Source organism: Muscardinus avellanarius, assembly GCF_963383645.1.
Source record: "Muscardinus avellanarius genome assembly, chromosome: 4".
Lineage (NCBI taxonomy): Eukaryota > Metazoa > Chordata > Mammalia > Rodentia > Gliridae > Muscardinus > Muscardinus avellanarius.
The window spans coordinates 110,701,884-110,723,654 of NC_137789.1; the positions used below are offsets into that span (position 1 = coordinate 110,701,884).

The window sequence follows — 21,771 nt, forward strand, 5'->3', positions numbered from 1 at the left end:
AAGAATAAAAAATAGGGCTGGGGTATACCTTGGAGGAAGAATCCCCTAGGTTCAATCTCCAGTACAGCAAAAAATAAATTAAAATTAAAATTAAATGGGGCTGGGAGCATAGCTTAGAGGTAGAATGTGCCTGGGTTCAAACCCCAGAACAACACACACACACACACACACACACACACACACACACACACACACACAAAATCATCTTAAGTTTTTACCTCTTTACTTGATTAAACACATGAGTATCAGAGGTGAAGTATATTCCAAATGAAGTAAAATAACTCACTGACATATTTAAGCTGGTAAGTTTTATGGGACATTCTTAAGGCATTTATGGAAGCACATACTAAAACACTGCAGTTGACTGAGTCATCTATTCTCAGAATCCTACCTACTTACTTTTTGTTCATCCCCAGTAAATTTGGGGAATTTACTCGGTTAATTACATGCTTGTTGACTATTTCAAAATAATGTTGTATGGAATCACAAGTTTAAAAGGATCAAGTCTATCATTAAAGTTTAATTTGCTGTGGTGGGAGCATCTTATTTGCTGCTTCAGCATCAAGCAAAAAGTTCATCTGAATAGTCTAGTTTATACTCTGTTGAAACTGGGTGAGAGCCACGTTGCGGAACGGCCGGAGCGGCCGGAGTGGCCAGACCCGCGGTGCAGAGCAGCCAGAGCCGGGCGCAGAGCGGCCGGAGCAGAGCGGCCTACATCTCCCCTAGCAGCACCAGGCTCCAGAGAGGAGGGAGACTCAAAACAGAGCTCAAATCCAGAGAGGAGGTACTTTGGCCTCGCGGCCTAGGACGCAGAAGCAGCGTCTTACTGCTGGCGGCAGTGGTGAGTTCACCGGACGGCCCTAGACCAATCCATTCAACCAGCCACCAGGAGCCTGAGAGGAGTGGTGGACAGCGAGCTGAGGTGAGCAGGTGCTGAACAGCCGGGCGGCAGTCAGCAGTTTTGTTGGTGCAGGGAACATCTAAAGCTCCCAAGGGCCGAGCACAGCACAACTGGCAGGGACTCAGAGCGGAGTTCAAAACCAGAGAAGAAATACGCTGCATCACGGCCAAGGGCGTGGCAGTGGTGCCATATTGCCAGTGGCGGCAGCAGCGAATCCACCAAGTTCACTACAGCTCCATCAGCGCACTCAATAACCGTGAGTCAAATTGTGACCCCTAGGGAAGAAATCCCAGTACTGCGCTCCCAGGGACTTGCGCAGATAGTCTCCCTGGGTCGGAGATTTTAGCAGTGCAGCCCAGGGGGGGAGTGGCAGTGGCAGAGATATCATACCATAGTCACAACTCCCCACTGGAGAACGCCCAACTTGGCACTCCCCACGGTCTAAGCAGCCTTGATTGACTCCCTGGGTCTGAGACTTTGTGATACAAACCAGTTAAGGAGTAGTGGTGACTGAGATACCACAGACACGAGATCCAGAGCATCTTAAGTGAACTCGTAGTGACTCAGGGAAGAACCCAGAGAAGGCACAAACTTCCAAAATCATGGGAAAGAGAAATAACAATGGAGCAGTGAATGCCAACAACCCCACAACATCAGAATCTGATAACACAGAAATCCAAAGATCTCTAGAAGATCAAATTAGGAAAATAACTTTAGAAATAATAGAGGACTTTCGAAAAGAATTTAGAGAGAGTCAAAAAGAGATAAAGGATGCAATTAATGAAGTAAAGGCCTCAATCCAAAGTATAAACAACAGATTAGACCACATGGAGAATAGAATCTCGCTCCTTGAAGATGATCATTCTAAAAATGAACGCATAGTTTCTAATTTAGAAAAAAAAACCCGACAGCAGGAATCTGACATTGAAGAAATATGGGCCCATTTCAAGAGAGCTAACCTAAGAATAATTGGAATAGAGGAGGGAAAAGAAGGTGAAACCAAAGGGATCAACAATCTCTTCAAGGAAGTAATAGCAGAAAATTTTCCAAACATAGAGCAAGAGTTCGATACACAGATCCAGGAAACTTATAGAACTCCCTTTAGACAGGATCAGAGAAGAGGATCCCCACGCCACATAATTGTCAAAATGACTAATGTGGAAGCCAAGGAGAGAATCTTAAAGGCAACAAAAACAAAAGGCCACGTGACATACAGAGGCAAACCAATTAGAATCACTCCAGACTTCCCAAACCAAGTTATGAAAGCCAGAAGGGCTTGGAGTAACATATTCCAAACTCTGAAAGAAAACAACTTCCAGCCAAAAATTTCCTACCCAGCAAAACTATCCATCAAATTAGATGGGGAAATAAGAAGCTTCCATGACAAACAGCAACTGAAGGAATTTATGTCTTCAAAACCAGCGCTAGAGAAAATACTCAAGGAGATTAACTGCAAAGAGGAAATGGGTAATACACGCCAGAACCAAAGAAACAAGAATTCCCATCCAGCAGACAACTAAGCAAAGAAGAATAAACAGTATCTTAAACAGAAATAAGATCTTAACATGTTGGGAATTAAAAATTATCTCTCTATAATCACACTTAATGTAAACGGCCTCAACTCCCCAATAAAAAGACATAAAGTGGCAAAATGGATTAAAAGCCAGAATCCATCCATCTGCTGCTTACAAGAAACACACCTTACAAGTAAAGATAGGAACAAACTCAAGGTAAAGGGCTGGAGCAAGGTAATCCATGCTAATGGTACTCGAAGACAAGCAGGAGTAGCAACTATGATATCAGACAAGTTAGACTTCAAACCCAAACTTATTAGAAGAGACAAAGAAGGTCACATCTTACTGGTAAAAGGAATAGTCCAGCAAGAGGAAATAACAATAATCAACATCTATGCCCCAAACATAGGGGCAGCTACTTTCATAAATCAAACTCTTTGTGATATGAAGTCACACATAAATCCCAACACAATAATACTGGGAGACTTCAACACACCTCTCACAATACTAGACCGATCTTCCAGACAAAGGGTCAGTAAAGATGTCTCAGAACTAAAGAACACCATTAACCAAATGGACCTGTTGGACTCATATAGAATATTTCACCCAACTACAGCAGAGTTTACATTTTTCTCAGCTGCTCATGGAACCTTCTCCAAAATAGATCACATCCTGGGACACAAAATGAGCACTAGCAAATTTAAAAAATGTTACATACTTCCCTGTGTCATTTCAGACCATAATGGAATGAAACTAGAAATCAACTATAAGAAGACTCAGAGAAACAACATAAACATGTGGAGACTGAACACCACACTTCTGAATGAAGAATGGGTCATAGAAGATGTAAGAGGTGAAATCAAGAAATTTCTAGAAACAAATGAAAATAAAGAAACAACATATCAAAACCTCTGGGACACTTTGAAGGCAGTATTAAGAGGAAAATTTATAGCACTGAGTGCTCACATAAGAAAAACAGAAAATCTTCAAATAAATAGCCTTATGACACACCTCAAAGCCCTTGAAAAGCAGGAACAATTGAACCCCAAAGCCAGCAGAAGACGGGAAATTATTAAAATTAGAGCAGAAATTAACGAAATAGAGAATAAAAAAACAATACAGAAAATCAACAAAACTAAAAGCTGGTTTCTTGAAAAAATTAACAAGATTGATAAAGCATTAGCCAACCTAACTAAAAAAAAGAGAGAATCAACCCAAATTATGAAGATAAGGGATGAAAAAGGAGACATTACTACTGACAGCATAGAAATCCAGAGGATTATCAGAAACTACTTTGAAAAACTATACTCCAACAAAATGGAAAACCTGGAGGAAATCGACAACTTCCTAGATAAATACAACCTTCCTAAACTGAGTCAAGAAGATATAGAACACTTAAACCAACCAATAACAATCAAAGAGATTGAAACAGCAATAAAGAGCTTACCATCAAAGAAAAGCCCAGGACCAGATGGTTTCCCAAGTGAATTCTATAAAACCTTTATAGGAGAACTAATCCCAATACTACTCAAACTATTTCGGGAAATAGAAAAAACCGGGACTCTCCCAAATACATTCTATGAAGCCAACATCACACTAATACCCAAACCGAATAAAGACAGTTCAAGGAAGGAAAACTACAGGCCTATATCTCTGATGAACTTGGATGCAAAACTATTAAACAAAATACTAGCAACACGCATTCAAAACCACATCAAGAAAATCATTCACCATGACCAGGTAGGGTTCATCCCAGGGATGCAAGGCTGGTTCAATATACGGAAATCAATCCATGTAATTCATCATATAAACAGAATCAAAGACAAAAACCACATGATCATCTCAATAGATGCTGAAAAAGCATTTGATAAAATTCAACATCCATTTATGATAAAAACACTGCAGAGAATTGGAATAGAAGGAACATATCTCAACATTATTAAGGCAATCTACAATAAGCCCACTGCCAACATCATATTAAATGGGGAAAAACTTCAAGAATTCCCCCTAAAAACTGGAACGAGACAAGGATGTCCACTATCACCACTTCTCTTCAATATAGTACTAGAGACTCTAGCCAGAGCAATAAGGCAAGAAAAGGAAATCAAAGGAGTACAAATAGGAAAAGAAGAACTCAAGCTTTCACTATTTGCAGATGACATGATACTATACTTAGAAAACCCAACAAACTCAACCAAAAGGCTTATAGAACTGATCAACAAATTCAGCAAGGTATCTGGATACAAAATCAATCTTAAAAAATCAGAAGCTTTCCTGTACACCAACCATAAATCCACTGAAAAAGAAATTCAGAAAACACTTCCACTCAGGATCTCCCACAAAAAAATAAAATACCTAGGAATAAACTTGACCAAGGAGGTAAAAGATCTCTACAAAGAAAATTATAAAACACTGAAAAAAGAAATCGAAGAAGATCTTAGAAGATGGAAAGACCTTCCATGTTCATGGATTGGCAGAATAAATATTATTAAAATGGCCATACTCCCAAAACTGATCTACAGATTTAATGCAATGCCCATTAAACTACCAAGATCATTCCTCACAGACATAGAAAAATCAGTCCTTAAATTTATCTGGAATAACAAAAAGCCCAGAATAGCCAAGGTAGTTCTCAGCAACAAAAACCACGCAGGAGGAATCACAATACCTGACTTTAAACTATACTACAAAGCCATTGTAATAAAAACAGCATGGTACTGGCAAAAGAACAGATATATAGACCAATGGAGCAGAATAGAAGACCCAGAAACAAGTCCACACACTTTCAGCCAATTGGTTTTTGACAAAGGGGCCAAAAACATACACTGGAAAAAAGATAGCCTCTTTAACAAATGGTGTTGGCAAAACTGGTTAACCATATGCAGAAAATTGGATGTTAATCCCACTTTTTCACCCTGTACAAAAGTCAACTCACGATGGATCAAAGACTTGGAAATTAAACCAGAGACTTTGAAGCTCCTTGAAGAGGGCATAGGTCCAACACTACAACACATAGGCACAGACAAACATTTCCTCAACAAGACCCCAAAAGCACAACAAATTAAAAGGAGAATCAATACATGGGATTGCATGAAACTGAAGAGCTTCTGTTCAGCAAAGGAAACTATCAAGAATCTCAATCGAGAGCCAACAGAATGGGAGAAGATTTTTGCCACCTACACCACTGATAGAGGACTAATATCTAGAATATACAGAGAACTCAAGAAACTCAACACTAAGAAAACAAAACATCCAATAACAAAATGGGCAAATGAACTAAATAGACACTTCACAAAAGAAGAAATTCAAATGGCCAATAAATGCATGAAAAAATGCTCAACATCACTGGCAATCAGAGAGATGCAAATCAAAACTACCCTGAGATTTCACCTAACTCCAACTAGAATGGCCATCATTCAAAACACAAACAACAACAGATGCTGGCGAGGATGTGGAGAAGTGGGAACTCTAAGACATTGTTGGTGGGATTGCAAATTAGTGCAACCACTTTGGAAAACAGTATGGAGAATCCTCAGAAGAATGGGAACAAATCTACCATTTGATCCAGCAATACCACTGTTGGGTATCTACCCAAAAGAAAAGAAACCAAACTATCAAACTAATGCATGTGTATCTATGTTCATAGCTGCACAATTCACCATAGCCAAACTATGGAACCAGCCAAGATGTCCATCAACAGATGAATGGATTACAAAACTGTGGGATATGTACACAATGGAATTTTACTCAGCCATCAAAAAAAACTCAATTACATCATTTTCAGGGAAATGGATGGAGCTGGAGGACATTATACTAAGTGAGATTAGTCAGGCACAAAAAATAAGAAATCAGATGCTTTCCCTAATATGTGAGAGTTAGGGAGAAATGGGTCATAGGAGGAACTCTTGGAAGAGCATCAGTAACTTTTAACTCTGTTTACATTGTCTTTGGATATACAATATTTTTTTATTTTTAAGGGAGTTTATTTACCCTTTTGTTGCCTGTGCCATTGAAATCATATCCAAGAAATCACTTCCAATTTCAATGTTGTGAGGTTTTATGACCCAGATTTTCTTCTAAAAGCTGATAGTATTAAGATTTATATTTAGGTCCTTTATCTATTTTGAGTTAATATTTGTATATGTGTTAGGTAAGGGTCCAATTTTATTATTTTTCATTTATTATTATTTTTCAACAATATTTAGTTAAAAGACTAGTATTTCCTCCACCAAAAGTTCATGGAAACCTTGTCAAAAATAACTTGACAATGTATGGAAGAATTTATCTCTAGGCTTTTATTTAGCTCCAATGGTTTATATATCTGCCTTTAGAACAGTACTACACTGTTTCAATTATTGTAGCTTTATATGGTTTGAAATCAGAAAATATACATCTTCTAGCTTTGTTCTTCTTTGAGACTGTTTTGGGTATCTAGAGCCCATATTCCATATCAGGATAGATTTTTTTTCTGAAAAATAAATAAATAAATGTATGATAGTTTCACCTAAAAAAAAAAAAAGAAAAAAAAATATTCTCTGGTAAGAAAGAAAGCAAAAAGAAATATTGAAATGTTATCTTTAAGTCATCAAAAGTTTGGTACCAGACAAATGAAACTGTTATGTGAGATTATCAATGTTAATATTGTATAAATTGCTATAATACTAGATGTCAACCACTAAGCCAAGCGTGGGAAGGAGGGATGGGGAGGGAATGGGGTGGGGATCGGGTAGGGGCTAACTGGGCGATGTGTGCATGTATGTCTACAAAAGTATCTTATTTATACCACTATGATGTATGAATACATTGCACCAATAAAAAATAAATTAAAAAAAAATAAAAAAAAATAAAATTCCAAAAATAAAAAAAAAAATAAAAAAAATAAAAAAAAAAAAACAAGTGTGCACCACCAAAAAAAAAAAAAAAAAAAAAAAAAAAGAAAAAAAAAAAAAAGAAACTGGGTGCTGAAAGGACCACTAGTTCAAACAAAAATCTCAAGTTCTTTAAATTGGAAAAAGAAATACAACATAAATACAGTTGGCTGGCATTTATAATTAATATTTTTAAATATCCCTTAGATAAGCAAAGCATAATATGAATAATTAAAATTTTTTCCAGTGAAAAATGCAAAGACTCTCGAAGATGGTAGGTAACTGAAGTCTATAAACTGAGTCTATGTTATGCTGAGATCGAGCTCCATTAGGTATTAACCATTGGAGTAAGTTTGATTCTTTGGCAGACAAGTGAATCTGAAATACTAGAACCACCAAAAGCAAACTTGCTGAATATTTACTACTCTGCCACCTGACAAATACAGCTTTCTTTCCTTGCAATTATAAATTATTTGCATGCGTATTTCCAGGACCAGTCGGCAAACATATTATATTCAAATATTATCAAGCTATAATACAAATCCAATTAACCATATAATCTTACAGAATAATTAAGTTGTCTTTAAAAAAAATGAGAACTCAGCCTCAGTTTTCTGAAGCTTGAGTTATTTTCAATTCAAATAGCTCCCCAAACTGTTATTTAGGGTGCTAAAATGTGATGTTTTTCTAATTAGTCCAAATTGACAATAAAATTGCTAAACATTATCTGTTTAATAACGTGCTACTGTAGCTAATAGTTTGCTACAGTTAAATAAATACTTGTTTGAAAATCTGCAATGTTAATGCCAATTCTGAATAATACAATTAGAGTGCCAGCCTGAGGAAAAAGCAAATAACCACAAAATTACTGAAACAATGAACAGCTAAAGAATAGTGTACCTTACTCCTAGGAAGGTAGTCTAAAAGCCTTATTTCCTTGAAACCTGTAAATGCTAATTTAAAAGATAAACCTATAAAAGACAAACTTTTAACCTTGTTACTGTTGCTTCTGCCTGTTGGTAAATAAAATGACCAACAGAGGGTGCCAATCTGCCACTTTGTTGCTGAAAAATCTTTATTAAAACTGACTGTAAATACAGATTATCTTATATTGTTCCACATGGGAATTTAAAATAGCATTTATCAAAACTAACAAGTACTAATGAGAAATAACATGATGAAAGTAATTACATTTTCATTAAGAAACACTAAAAGAATCCTAAGTGCTATTCTAGTATTTGAAAGCAGGTTATAAAATTCTTCACCTTTTATGCAAACAAGTGGAAATGAAAACTTACTCAGAAATGCTTAGCATGAAATTTTAGGTCATTCTAAAACTATGTGATATAAAATTAGTAGCTTCATAAATAGCTTAAATTCTACTCCAAATGGAATTAATATTTTTTCAACAAACAAATTTTTTAAGTTTAAAAATTCAGAGCCGGGTATGGTGGTGCACGTTTGTAATCCCAGCATTCGGGAGGCGGAGACAGGAGGATCTCATTTCGTGGACAGCCTCAACTACTTAGTGAGGCTCTCTGCAACTCAGTAAGACCCTGTTTCAAAATAAAGAATAAAAAATAGGGCTGGGTGCAGCTCGGAGGTACAATGCCCCTGGGTTCCATCCCCAGTACTGCCAAAACATTCAAACAAGTAAAGTTTCATTATTGAACCATTAAATTCAATAACTACATGTTTCATTATTGAACTACAAGGAGTACAAAGTTTTTCATTTCCAATCTATACTTTTTCTTATTTTAATTTGCAGTACATAAGCAGTAAGTTAGGAAAGTGAAGTATAAGCCTAAAATAGAGCAAAGTTATTCTGGGCACTATTAAATCACAATTATGTTCGATGACACATGACAGAACATGAAGTAGGTTTAGACTCTTAAGTCTTAGTTTGGATTTTACCTATCAATATCAAGTTAGGTGAGTGAGTTGCTATTAACTTCTTAGCCTCATTCACCTTATCTATAAACTGGGGACAATACTTGCTATGGTTAGATATACAGAGTGTGCCTAGAAAAGCTCTTTTGTTAAGCTCAGGGTTGATATAAGTGAGAGGGCTGTAATCTCATCTGTAAATAATTAAATTCCATTACAATCCTGTGACCAGGGCCAGTAGGATGTGGCTAGAGCAGGTGGGTCCCTGGGGGTGTGGCCTGGGGAATTGTTTATTTTCCCCAGTTGGGCCTGTTCTCCTGCTCCTGGCCTCCTAGAATATAAAATAGGCCTAGAGGTATAGTTTGGAGGTAGAATGCCCCTAGGTTTAATCCTCAGTACCATAAATGAATGAATAACTGAATGAATGAATGAATGAATGAATGAATGAGAAAGCGGCTGATGTTAAAACCTCCAAGAAAGCTGGGCATGGTGGTGTACGCTTGTAATCCCAGCATTTGAGAGGCTGAGACCGGAGGATGGAAGGATCATGGTTCACAGCCTCAGTTTAGTGAGGCCCTCTGCAACTCAGTGAGATCCTGTTTCAAAATAAAGAATAAGCCGGGCGTGGTGGCACACGCTTGTAATCCCCGCGCTTGGGAGGCAGAGACAGGAGGATCGCGCAGGTTCGAAGCCAGCCGCGCGCGCTGGCTTAGGAGACCCTGTTTCCAAATAAAAATGTAAAAATAGGTCTGGGAGTGTAGCCCGGAGATAGAAGGGCTTCCAGGAACCCCAGTACCACCAAAAAAAAAAAAGAATAAAAAATAGAGCAGGGATGTCACTTGGAGGTCAAACGCCCCTGGGTTCCATCCCCAGACCCAAGCAAAAAAAAAAAAAAAAAAAAAAAAAAAAAAAATCCACAACCTCCAAGAAGCAAAACAGTATCAAAAAAATCAACTAGTACACCAATAGGCACCATTTATTAAAGAAACAGCTCTTCACTGTTCTAAAAATAGAAAATATTATTTAAGTAAAAAACCAACTAAGCCTTCTAGCAATGTGCTACCCTCACCACTAGATACTCGGCACAAAAATATCCTAAATATTTAATGAGCAACAAAAAAGAACCTGATATCCACAAAAAGCCACTATAAAAGGAGAGATTCAAGCCTCTTCAGCGGATAAAAATGTCCTACCAACCCCACCTTCAAAAACCATAAAGTAACTCGCTGGTTTGGCAGCGCACACTTATAATCCCTGAGCTTGGGAGGCTGAGACAGGAGGATCGCGTGCAAGTTCGAAACCAGCCTCAGCTACTTAGTGAGGCTCTCAGCAACTTAGTGAGACCCTGTTTCCAAATAAAATATAAAATAGGTCTGGGAGTGTAGCCCCAAGGTAGAAAGCCCCTGGGTTCCATCCCCAGTACCAAAAACAAACAAAAAATAAATAAAGTAACAAAAACTGTAACAATACTCCAAATGGATGAAGTGTAGCTAGATAAATTGTCACAAATAAGAAATCAGGAATGCAAATGTGATATCTGGAACCTGAACTCTAAAACCACATAGTGAAGGATACACAATAGGCAGATATGGAAGAGAAGGAAAAAAAATAAGAAAGGAACTGGAAAAGATAGAATCACTCCTGAAACAAACATCATAAGCAGCCCCCGGATGAACAGATAGAAGTGGAGGGACCGTAGGGGCTCCATGTGAGTGAGGGAATGAGCCAAAAAAATCCATCCAAGGATGTGCTGAGAAGCACAGTCACAGAAAACCTCAAATACTCGCATATGCCTCGAATTTCCTTAATAATAAAAAAAATTAGATGGAATACTTCATTTGTTCTGAAAATAATTTGCATATTGAAAGTGTCCTAAATAAGCACATCTCAGAAAAGTGATAGGACTTTTAAGATAAAACAAAAACTAAGCTGGGTGTGGTGGCACAACACTTGTAATCCCAGCATTCGGGAGGCTGGGACAGTAGGATCGTGGTTTATGGCCAGCCTCAGCTACTTAGTAAGGCCCTTTGCAACTTAGTGAGACCCTGCTTCAAAATAAAGAATAAAAAATAGGGCTGGGGGTGTAGCTTGGAGGTAGAATGCCCCTGGGTTCCATCCCCAGTACTGCCAAAAAAAAAAAAAAAAAGTTGAATGCCTCTGGGTTCAATCCCCAGTTCCACCACACCAACAAAGCACACCAACAAAGCACAACTACTTTAGCCTACAGCAGGAAAAAATAAGGTGTGGCATGCTTTTAAGACACCCAAGGAAAGAAAGCATTGGCTAAAAATGTTATTAACCAAGTTACACATTAAGTAGCAACACTACACAAACACTTTAAACGTGCACAAGCATGAAGAAAAAGGTCCTCATGTTGAAGGATCTACTAGCTGATGAGCTTCCTTCCGAAAGATGATTTTGGAAAGTACAACACAAGAAACAAATGGTAAACATCATACAAATGTAATTGCAGATCAAAGACTAAAACAAAAGTAGTGATGGGAGTACAAAATTAGTATGTAAATATCAGCCATCCTACCAAAGAAGAAATGACACTTCTTTTAAAGTAGAGAAGGAATATAGGGGGAAATAGAATAAATTCACTGAGCTTGAATAATAAGTAGAAAGAAAATACCACTTAAAGCAGAAAAATTAACAGAAGCCGTAGTAACTTTTCTGTATAGTAACTTCTATAACTGATAAAAAAAACTCTCCCAAAGAGCATTACAGTTATAACTGCCAGACTGATAAAACTCTCCCAAAATAAATTAAGAGCAAAAATAGACCACATACTAAAACAGATGGCAATTACAATACAGATCGTAAACATAACATAGAAAGATAAAAAAGCAGCTGAAATCAAATATATCAGTTAGAGTAAGTATAGGTGGACTTTATTTCCCCATGAAAATGATTTTGTTTATCTTAAAATGCAAAACCCAGCTCTAACACAAACACAAGAGACACACCTTCAAAGGTGACTAATAAAGGCTAAACATGAAGACACGAGAAAAGACATATATAACAATGCGAACAAGAGGAGCGCAGAGGATGTAGTCTTGTTATTGGGCGGGACAGAAGTCAGATCCAAGAGCATTACCTGCGACAACCACAACAAAGGGAAACTGCATAATGCTAAAGGCTGCTACTAACAATGACTAAGTACATGATGTATTAAATGTTATTCAGCATCTACATGAAGCAGAAAGTACAGGAGATAAAAGGATACGGACAGCAAAAACCTTGAGAACAAAAAAATTTAACCTATCTCTTTCAATACAAGACATTCAAGTGATCAAAATATAAAGCTATAAAAGATCTTAAAAAGAATAATCATTGTAACATAGATCTTTTGAACACACTTAAGTAAACTTTGTATCTCAATAAAAAGAAATCTTCAAAAGCCAGTAAAACAGTCCTGAAAATTAAATCATAAGGAAAACTCCAAGACATTCCTTAAAGTAGAGAAAATAAAAATTTATTTGATCAAGATGCAACAAGGCCGGGCATGGTGGCGCACGCTTGTCATCCCCGGACTTGGGAGGCGGAGACAGGAGGATCGCGCAGGTTCAAAGCCAGCCGCGCTGGCTTAAGAGACCCTGTTTCCAAATAAAAATATAAAATAGGTCTGGGAGTGTAGCCCGGAGGTAGAAGGGTTTCCAGGCACCCCAGTACCACCAAACAAACAAAAAAATGCAACAAAATAAATTCTCATTTGATAATGGCAGAGTAACTCACAGTTAAATTCTTACACACACACACACACACACACACACACACACACAAAAAAAAAAAAAAAAACCTGTAAGATCTGGAAAAACTACTCAGATAAAGAACTATCTGGAAGGACTGGCAAGTGACCTAAAAGAGGCCATTACTGGAAAAGAGCCAACACTGGAAATAAATGAACATGGAGCTGGGGAGTAAAGTAGGCAGATGGAGCCAGAGGGCCATGGTGGAAAAGACTTGATACCCAACACAAGAAGCTTGTTTGATCATTCATATTTACTTAAATAGTACTTGGTATATACCACCGGCACTGAATAAGTATTTGTCATATACATTAGTGGCAGACTGTCCTACTTGGCCCATTTTGTCCATGGGAAACCTTGTGAATCCTTGGCGCTGGAGGTGAAGGCGTGTCCCCAGAGCAGTCTCTTTCCTTTTAACCTCAGGTGGCTCAGGCTCCACCTGCAGGCACCAGCCCGCCATCTTCAACAAATACCTGTGGACACAACCTCAACCTGTGAGGGCTCCCAGGGAAGATTTTTAAATCTAATCTGAGATAAAAATGCCCACCTCACCCTGCCTAAAATGAGTGAGGCAGGAGAGACTTGTGTGGACATTCTTTCCAAAGCCAACTTTTTTCTAATATCCAGAATCTCTCTGGATATCGCCACCCTTCTTGAAAGAATGGAGCTGTGGTCAGTTAAGGAGCACGTAGCTGGGCCCTCAGGTGATTCCTTTGTAAGTCCTGTGCCACTGGTCTCTTTATAACATGTGGAAAAATATTAGAACTGAGATTCTACTCTAGGCTGAAAGCCTTATTTTAATATCTGCTTATATATGGTTTCATGAGCAATTTAAAATACTGTTTTATGTATTTAACTTTCAGTGATTGGTCCCAAGGGTATGTAGCCCTTCAGTTTGATTTTTCTCAAATGAGTATCATGCCTTCTAAACCCAGGCATGGTGGTACATGTCTTGTAATCCTAGTACTTGGGAGGTTGAGACAAGAGGATCTCAGGTTCATGGCCAGCCTCAGCAATTTGTGAGGCCCTCTTCAACTTAGTGAGACTGTTTCAAAGTAAAGAAAAATAGGAATGAGGGTGTAGCTCGGAGGTAGAGTGCCCCTGGGTTCCATCCGCAGGACAACAATCCAAAAAAAAGAAAAAAAAAAAAGAAAAAGAAAAAAGCCTTTAAATATCATCATCTAGTGATTTAAATTTCTTTTGTAGCTACTTCCATTAAAGAATATCAGCCAGTAAGTGTAGAAAGAACAAAATTAAACAATCACTGTTTTGCAAACCTCACTATCAAAACTGATATAGGCAAGGATCATAAATGGATGACAGAGCCGGTTAAGTTAAAGCTTGCAGGATATTTACCCAGCCCTAGCACCCCATGATTACTTATAAAATACAAAGAGAAAGCCATTCTATTACAAAAGAGAAAGTGGGCAACTGCCACACCACTTAGAGTAGATATAATTAATTGGAAAGAAACAGTACCCAACATTACCTAGAAAAAAATTTTTGTTTTGCTTTGCAGTAATGGGGATGGAATCCAGGAGCATTCTACTCCAAACTACACCCCCAAGCCCTATTTTTTCTTTCTTTCTTTCTTTCTTTTGGTGGTATTGGGGTTCCTGGAAAACCTTCTACCTCCAGGTTATACTCCCAGACTTATTTTATATTTTTATTTGGAAACCGGGTCTCTTAAACCAGTGTGGCTGGCTTCGAACCTGCGCTATCCTCCTGTCTCCGCCTCCCAAGCGTGGGGATTACAAGCGTGCACCACCACGCCCTTATTCTTTATTTTAAAACAGGGTTTCACTGAGTTGCAAAGGGTCTCACTAAGTAGTAGTTGAGGCTGGCTGCAAACCATGATCCTCCCATCTCAGCCTCCCAAATGCTGAGATTACAAGCGTGTGACACCACGCCAAGCAACCTAGAAAAATTCTCATAAAAAAAATTTAACCTGAGTCTGAGCAAACTTTTTGGGGGGCGGGTCTGGGGATGGAACCCAGAGGCATTCGACCACTTGACCTCCAAGCGACACCCACAGACCTATTTTTTATCCTTTATTTTGAAATAGGGTCTCACTAAGTTGCGGAGAGCTTCACTAAGGAGCTAAGGCAGTCGTCTGCAAACTGCAACCCTTTGGTTTCAGCCTCCCAAATGCTGGAATTAGGAGCATGAGCCACCACCTGATCAAACTTTTAAATCCATATTTCAGTTATAGCAAAAACAGAGAACGAGAGAAGTTTCAGTGATACCATAAGGAAACAATTAAGATAAAGGCAGAATGCAATATATTTTGAAAGCTTTTTTTTTAGCCTATACTTATCAAAACATTAATGATGAGGGGCTTTCAGGAAAAGGTAGAGTAACAAAGAAACCAAAGAGATAAAATTAAATGTACTGCATGAATCTTGATTGAGTTCTAGTTCAAGGAAAAGAAATTAGAATTTTCTTTTAATAACTGGATAAAGTTGAATAGACTTCATGAGATGATTACTATTAAATTATTATTGTGATAGTATGACATTTGCTTTTAAAAGACATGTAAAACTATTAAGGTCTACATGCCATATTATTTGCAACCTTTTTTCAAATGGCTCAAAAGCAAAAAAGAAGCATGTATGTGTATACGTGTGTATAAAAAGGAAAAGTGGTTGGACAAACCAATAGCTGGCCTGTTTAGGGGGAGAATACATATCATGCTCACTGTACTATCTCTACATTTATTTATTTATTTACTTATTTATTTATTTCCAGTCCGGGGATGGAACCCAGGGGCATTTGACCTCCAAGCTACACCCCCTGCCCTATTTTTTATTCTTTATTTTGAAACAGGGTCTCACTGAGTTGCAGAGGGCCTCACTAATTAGCTGAGGCTGGCTTTGAACCTGTGCGATCCTCCTGTCTCAGCCTCCCAAATGCTGGGATTACAAGCGTGCGCTACCAGGCCCGGCTCCATTTATTTTATACAAGAAAATTTTCCTAAGATAAAGACAGTAAAACAGTCAAAGAGGAAATGAATGACAATCTGGAACGTGATGAGCAAAGAGGCCTGGTCCAACGAAGACAGTAAGAAACTAAAGACATAGAAATAGAAATATAAAAAAACATTAACTGTTGTCTTTAAGCCCAAGAACTCGCTAATCCTCAGAATAAGCCTTGGAAATACCATCTCTATTCGAAGATAAGGAGAACCAGACATTTCCCCTTTTTCTAAAAGTTAGCAATCGAGTTGAAAAGAGGTATTTATAAATCGGGTGCTAGTCACAGTTCAGAACTAGAAGGAGGTAAGAAATCATTCTTGGAGTGCATACTTACTATGCGCCTGAAGAAGACACCATCACTTTCTGAGTAGAATTATCAAGCAAACTATGATGCTGTCGCTTGTGTCTTGCCAAGTGGGAGTGGAAGACAGGCCACTGTACTATAAACACAGGCCTTGGAGATGAGAAAGTTCAAGGCCTGTTTCGGGAAAAAGGATCTAGCATTTCTCTGCAATAAATTTGTAAACTAGAGATGGAGAGATAAGACCATGAACAAATTAAACCACAAAGATCCTTGAATGCCTATTCAGGGAACTTTAGTAAGTGGAAACCATTAGCTAGTTTCTGAGAAGTAAACCAAAAGAAGCAGTTTAAGTAGATATATCTAGTTATAACATGCACAAAAAAGGTAGAGGACAGTCTAGTACAGAAGAGAAGTCAGAAGAGTAGCAAATTGAGATTGCTATAAACAAGCTATTCTACTCTCTAAACTGAAGCGGGGGGAGAATCTGTGTCCTTCTGCTAACTACCTAATATAATATCTACCCAATCAGTATAAATTTCTACACCCATTTTTTGGTATCAGTCTGACTCCACTGAATTCTACATAAACCCAAGTATTTTTTGCTTATTCAGACATAAAAATGAGTTGTGAACCAGAAGGTGTTTGATACCGAAACACAAGTAATTTATAACAATATTTGTTATATTATTAGAATACAATATTAATAAAACACTGAGCCAGTTTTATTTTCAGAAGAGTTTATGGTTTTAAAAAATAATACCACTGATTTCCCAAATGGAGTTCCTGATTCATTATCACAAAGTGACTCTTTTCTCAATTCTTCTAAGAATGGCATTAAAACTAGCACTCTTAGCCGGCGTGGTGGCACACGTTTGTAATCCTCGCGCTTGGGAGGCTGAGACAGGAGGATCGCACAGGTTCAAAGCCAGCCTCAGCTACTTAGTGAGACCCTGTTTCCAAATAAAATATAAAATAGGTCTGGGAGTATAGCCCAGAGGTAGTAAAGCGTCTGAGTTCCACCTCCAGTACCACAAAAAATAAACAAAACAAAAAAAATAGCACTCTTGCTGGGCGTGGTGGCACACACTTGTAATCCCCACACTTGGGGGGCAGAGACAGGAGGATCACACAGGTTTGAAGCCAGCCGTGCTGGCTTAAGAGACCCTGTTTCCAAATAAAAAGTATAAAATAGGTCTGGGAGTATAGCCCAGAGGTAGAAGGGTTTCCAGGAACTTCAGTACCACAAAAAAAAAAAAAAAAACTATCACTCTTAGTACATGAGTTAAGCCAATAAGTACAAAGAATATTTTGGGGCAATAGGGCTTAATTCTTTATTGGAACCCCAGTTTTATATTTATTATTTATTTATTTATTTTTGGTGGTACTGGGGGTGGAATCCAGGGGCCTTGTACCTCCGGGCTATACTCCCAGACCCATTTTATATTTTTATTTGGAAACAGGGTCTCACTAAGTTGCTGAGAGCCTCACTAAGTAGCTGAGGCTGGCTTCGAACCTGTGCGATCCTTCTGTCTCAGCCTCCCAAGTGCAGGGATTACAAGCGTGCGCCACCAACGCCCAACTGGAACCCCAAGTTTTAAAAAGCATATAAAATTACTTGATTATTCAATTGTTTAGTAAACTCATCAGATTGAGAAATAACTGAAACTGAAAACTTAATAGAACAATTGTTTATATTGAGAAAATACTTTTGAGTGAAGACCTGTTAAATAAACTCTAAGAAACTCACATACTAATTTGGATTTCTTCATTTCTTCAATCAAAAGTTTTTTCATTAAGTACTTCTGTGTCTGTCTTGTCTTATTTGCCCTAAAAACTTCAATTATTTTGTCTCGCTACCCTTTTAATACTCTGCTGCCAGACAATCTCCCCCAAATACCCATTTTATTATGCTTCTTTCTTAAAATAAAATGATAGCCAGGCGTGGTGGCGCACGCTTGTAATCCCAGCGCTTGGGAGGCTGAGACAGGAGGATCGCACAGGTTCGAAGCCAGCCTCAGCAACTTAATGAGATCCTGTTTCCAAATAAAGTATAAAATAGGTCAGGGAGTATAGCCCGGAGATAGAAAAACCCCTGGGTTCCACCTCCAGTACCACCAAAAAAAAAAAAAAAAAAGGATGAAGGATAACTAATAAGCAGATAAACACTAAGCCCCATAATAGCTCACCATGGCAGCTGGAATGGTGGGAAGGACATGATTGCATCTGAGGACACAGGCTTTTGAGTGATCCAGTTCCTGTCCCAGGAGCATGGGCAGTGTATGCCCCTGAATCTAGTCTTCAATAAAAATATTTACACCTTTTTTGATTTTTGACATATTTGTGAATATCTCAGCACAATGTGCAGCACCAAGAAAGGCCACCACTCCAATGAACCTCTAGGATTCTAGGCTTTCTTGAATCTTGCTTCCCCCTTGCTTTCATTTTAGGCTTATCTTCAGCCTCCACTGCTCTTGAATAATTCATGTTCATTTCTACTCTTCAGCTTTCATTTTGCTATTTCTTTACCTTGTAATGCTGTTTTCCTAACTGAAAAGCTCTCCATCCTTCATGATCTACATGATCCAAGATCAACTTGTTCCTTAGACATTTTCTCCTTTCATACTGAGTTGATTCTTCTCTGAAAGTCCGTATTAGTTTTGGGGTTTTATTTTTGACATTCTATCATAAATTTTTAGAAGAGATAGACTAGTGATCTTGTTAAAATACTTATTTAACAGCCAGGGATGGTGGCGCATGCTCGTAATCCTAGTACTTGGAAGGCTGAGACAGGAGGATTTTGCAAGTTCAAAGCCAGCCTCAGCTACTTAGTGAGGCCCTTTTCAACTTAGTGAGACTCTATTTCAAAATAAAAAATAAAATAGAGCTGAGATAGAATGCCCCTGGGTTCAATCCCTAGTATCATAAAATACCAAAATCTCATTTAACCCCGGCAGTAATATAAACATGGAGCAAAGACTAAAACAAACTAGGAACAGACTGAGGAGTCTCTACAGGCAGCATAGTTGCTGCATATACACATATTCTCCTACCTTGTGTTTATTTATTTATTTTTTTTTTTCTTTGCAGGTTTGGGGATGGAACCCAGGGGCATTCGACCTCCAGGGGCATTTGACCTCCGAGTTACATTCCCTGCCCTATTTTTTATTCTTTCTTTATATATTTATTTTGGTGGTACTGGGGGTGGAACCCAGAGGCTTTCTACCTCCGGGCTATACTCCCCAGACCCATTTTATATTTTATTTGGAAACAGGGTCTCACTAAGTTGCTGAGAGCCTCACTAAGTGAGGCTGGTTTCGAACCTGCGCGATCCTCCTGTCTCAGCCTCTCAAGCGTGGGGATTACAAGCGTGCGCCACCACGCCCAGCATTTATTCTTTATTTTGAAACAGGGTCTCGCTAAGTTACAGAAGGCTTCACTAAATAGCTGAGGTTGCCGTAAACAGCGATCCTCCAGTCTCAGTCTCCCAAATGCTGGGATTACAAGCGTGCGCCACCACGCCCTGCGTGTTTTTTAATATGGACACCCTAGTACAGTGCTTGATAAGCATCCTGCAAGTAGTAGATTTGGTAACTAAATGACGGATTAAATCAAATGGCATAATTTACATGATTTTCTTTAATGAACTTAAAAAGACTACTATGAGAGTCTCACTAATCTTAAAATCATTTCTATGGACCAAGAAAGCAAATATTATCATTTCCAGATGTATTTGGTCAGTGGCTTCGGGTTCTATCTGCACATACAAAATAGAGTTGTAAGCAAAATAATCCAGAATATTCAAAGTTCATAAAAATTGTAGCAAAATCCAATAATTAAGGATATGAGTGATGAACAAATATAAATATGTGAAACAAAGACAATTTTTTGTTTTGTTTTGTTGGTACTGGAGATTGAACCCAGGGGAGTTCAACCCCTGAGCCATATCCCTGGCCCTATTATATTTTTCAGTTTGAAACAGGGTCTCATTGAGTTGCAAAGGGCCTCACTAAGTAGCTGAGGCTGTCCTCAAACCCGCAATCTTCCTGTCTCAGGCCTCCAAATACTGGGATTATAAATACGTGCCATCGCACCCAAAGATCAGCAGATCACTGAACCAAAGATAGTATCAAAGATAATCAGAAAAACTGGGCGTGGTGGCACATGCTTATAATCTTGGCATCTGGGAGGCTGAGACAGGAGCATCACAGTTCAGACAGCCTCAGCTACTTAGTGAGGCCCTTTGCAACTCAGGGAGACTCTGTTTCAAAATAAAGCATAAAAAATTGGGCTGGAGGTGTAGCTCAGAGGTAGAAAAAAATAAAATGTACACATTTTCAGTTAAAGAGACCCAGATTTTTTTTCCCTAACCTTTATTATATCAATCTAATAGAGATTTGGGTTATTTTTATAAATCAGCAACTTCAGAAAAACCATGTTGTCAAATTAAGAAAATGCCCAATTCAAAATTCACTGTAGCTGGGCGTGGTGGCGCATGCTTGTAATCCCCGCACTTGGGAGGCAGAGACAGGAGGATTGCGCTGGTTCCAAGCCAGCTACACGCACTGGCTTAGGAGACCCTGTTTCCAGAATAAAAATGTAAAAATAGGTCTGGGAGTGTAGCTTGGAGGTAGAAGGGCTTCCAGGAACCCCAGTACCACCACCAAAAAAAAAAAAAAAAATTCACTGTAAATATTTAAAAAGCATTAAATATGAAGGTACATATGGCTCCCAGAATGTTATGGATATTGTGAGAAATTATAATACTGAATGCTTAGTCATACACTTCACTAAACCACTACTTCTCAATTTTTTTTTCCACCAAAACTGCCCACTCCACCAGCCCCTTGACAAAATTCCCTATTAAAAACTAAGAACATAACCTAAAACTATTTACCATAATTTAGACTTTTGTGCTTTATCTTAAAAGTATCATGCTCTAAGAAGATCTGCCAGCCAGGTATGGTGGCCCAGGCTGAAATCCCTGTACTTGGAAGGCTGAGACAGGAGAATTGCAAGTTCACGGCCAGCCTCAGCTACTTAGTGAGGCCCTCCACAACTTAGTGGGACCCTGTTTCAAAATAAATAAAAAGTAGGGCTGGGAGTGCGGCTCGGTTGGAGGCAGAATGGCCCTGAGTTCAATCTCCAGTATAGAAGTATAAAAAGAAAGAAAGAAAAAGAGAAAGAAAAAAAAGAAAGAAAAAAAGAAAGACTCGCCATATATAATCACAGGCTTTGCATATCTTGACGTGTATTTGTGTACTCTCACTGACATTTGTGACCAAGTCTGAAAGCACTGACTTAAATCAAAGCTTGTCTAGCTCAATTTTCCTAGATTATAATACCAGAACAAATTCATTAATAATGCCCAGGCAGGAGCCAGGCATGGTGGCACAGGCTTATAATCTAGTATTCAGGAGGCTGAGACCGGAGGATCGTGTTCATGAACAGCCTCAGCTACTTAGTGAGACCCTGTTTCAAAATTAAAGCCTAAAAACAAAATTAGGGCTGGAGGTATAGCTTGGAGGTACAATGCCCCTAGGTTCCATCCCCAGTACAGAAATAAATAAATA

The 21,771-nt window shown here is 38.4% G+C and overlaps 1 protein-coding gene across 1 annotated transcript in view; it reads right to left on the reverse strand.

The window, feature by feature from the left end:
- Positions 1 to 21,771, reverse strand: part of RTKN2 (rhotekin 2) — a gene marked incomplete at both ends in the record, with an annotated part of 84,307 nt that overhangs the window by 50,954 nt on the left and 11,582 nt on the right. The gene's annotated exons all lie outside the window — the stretch shown is intronic.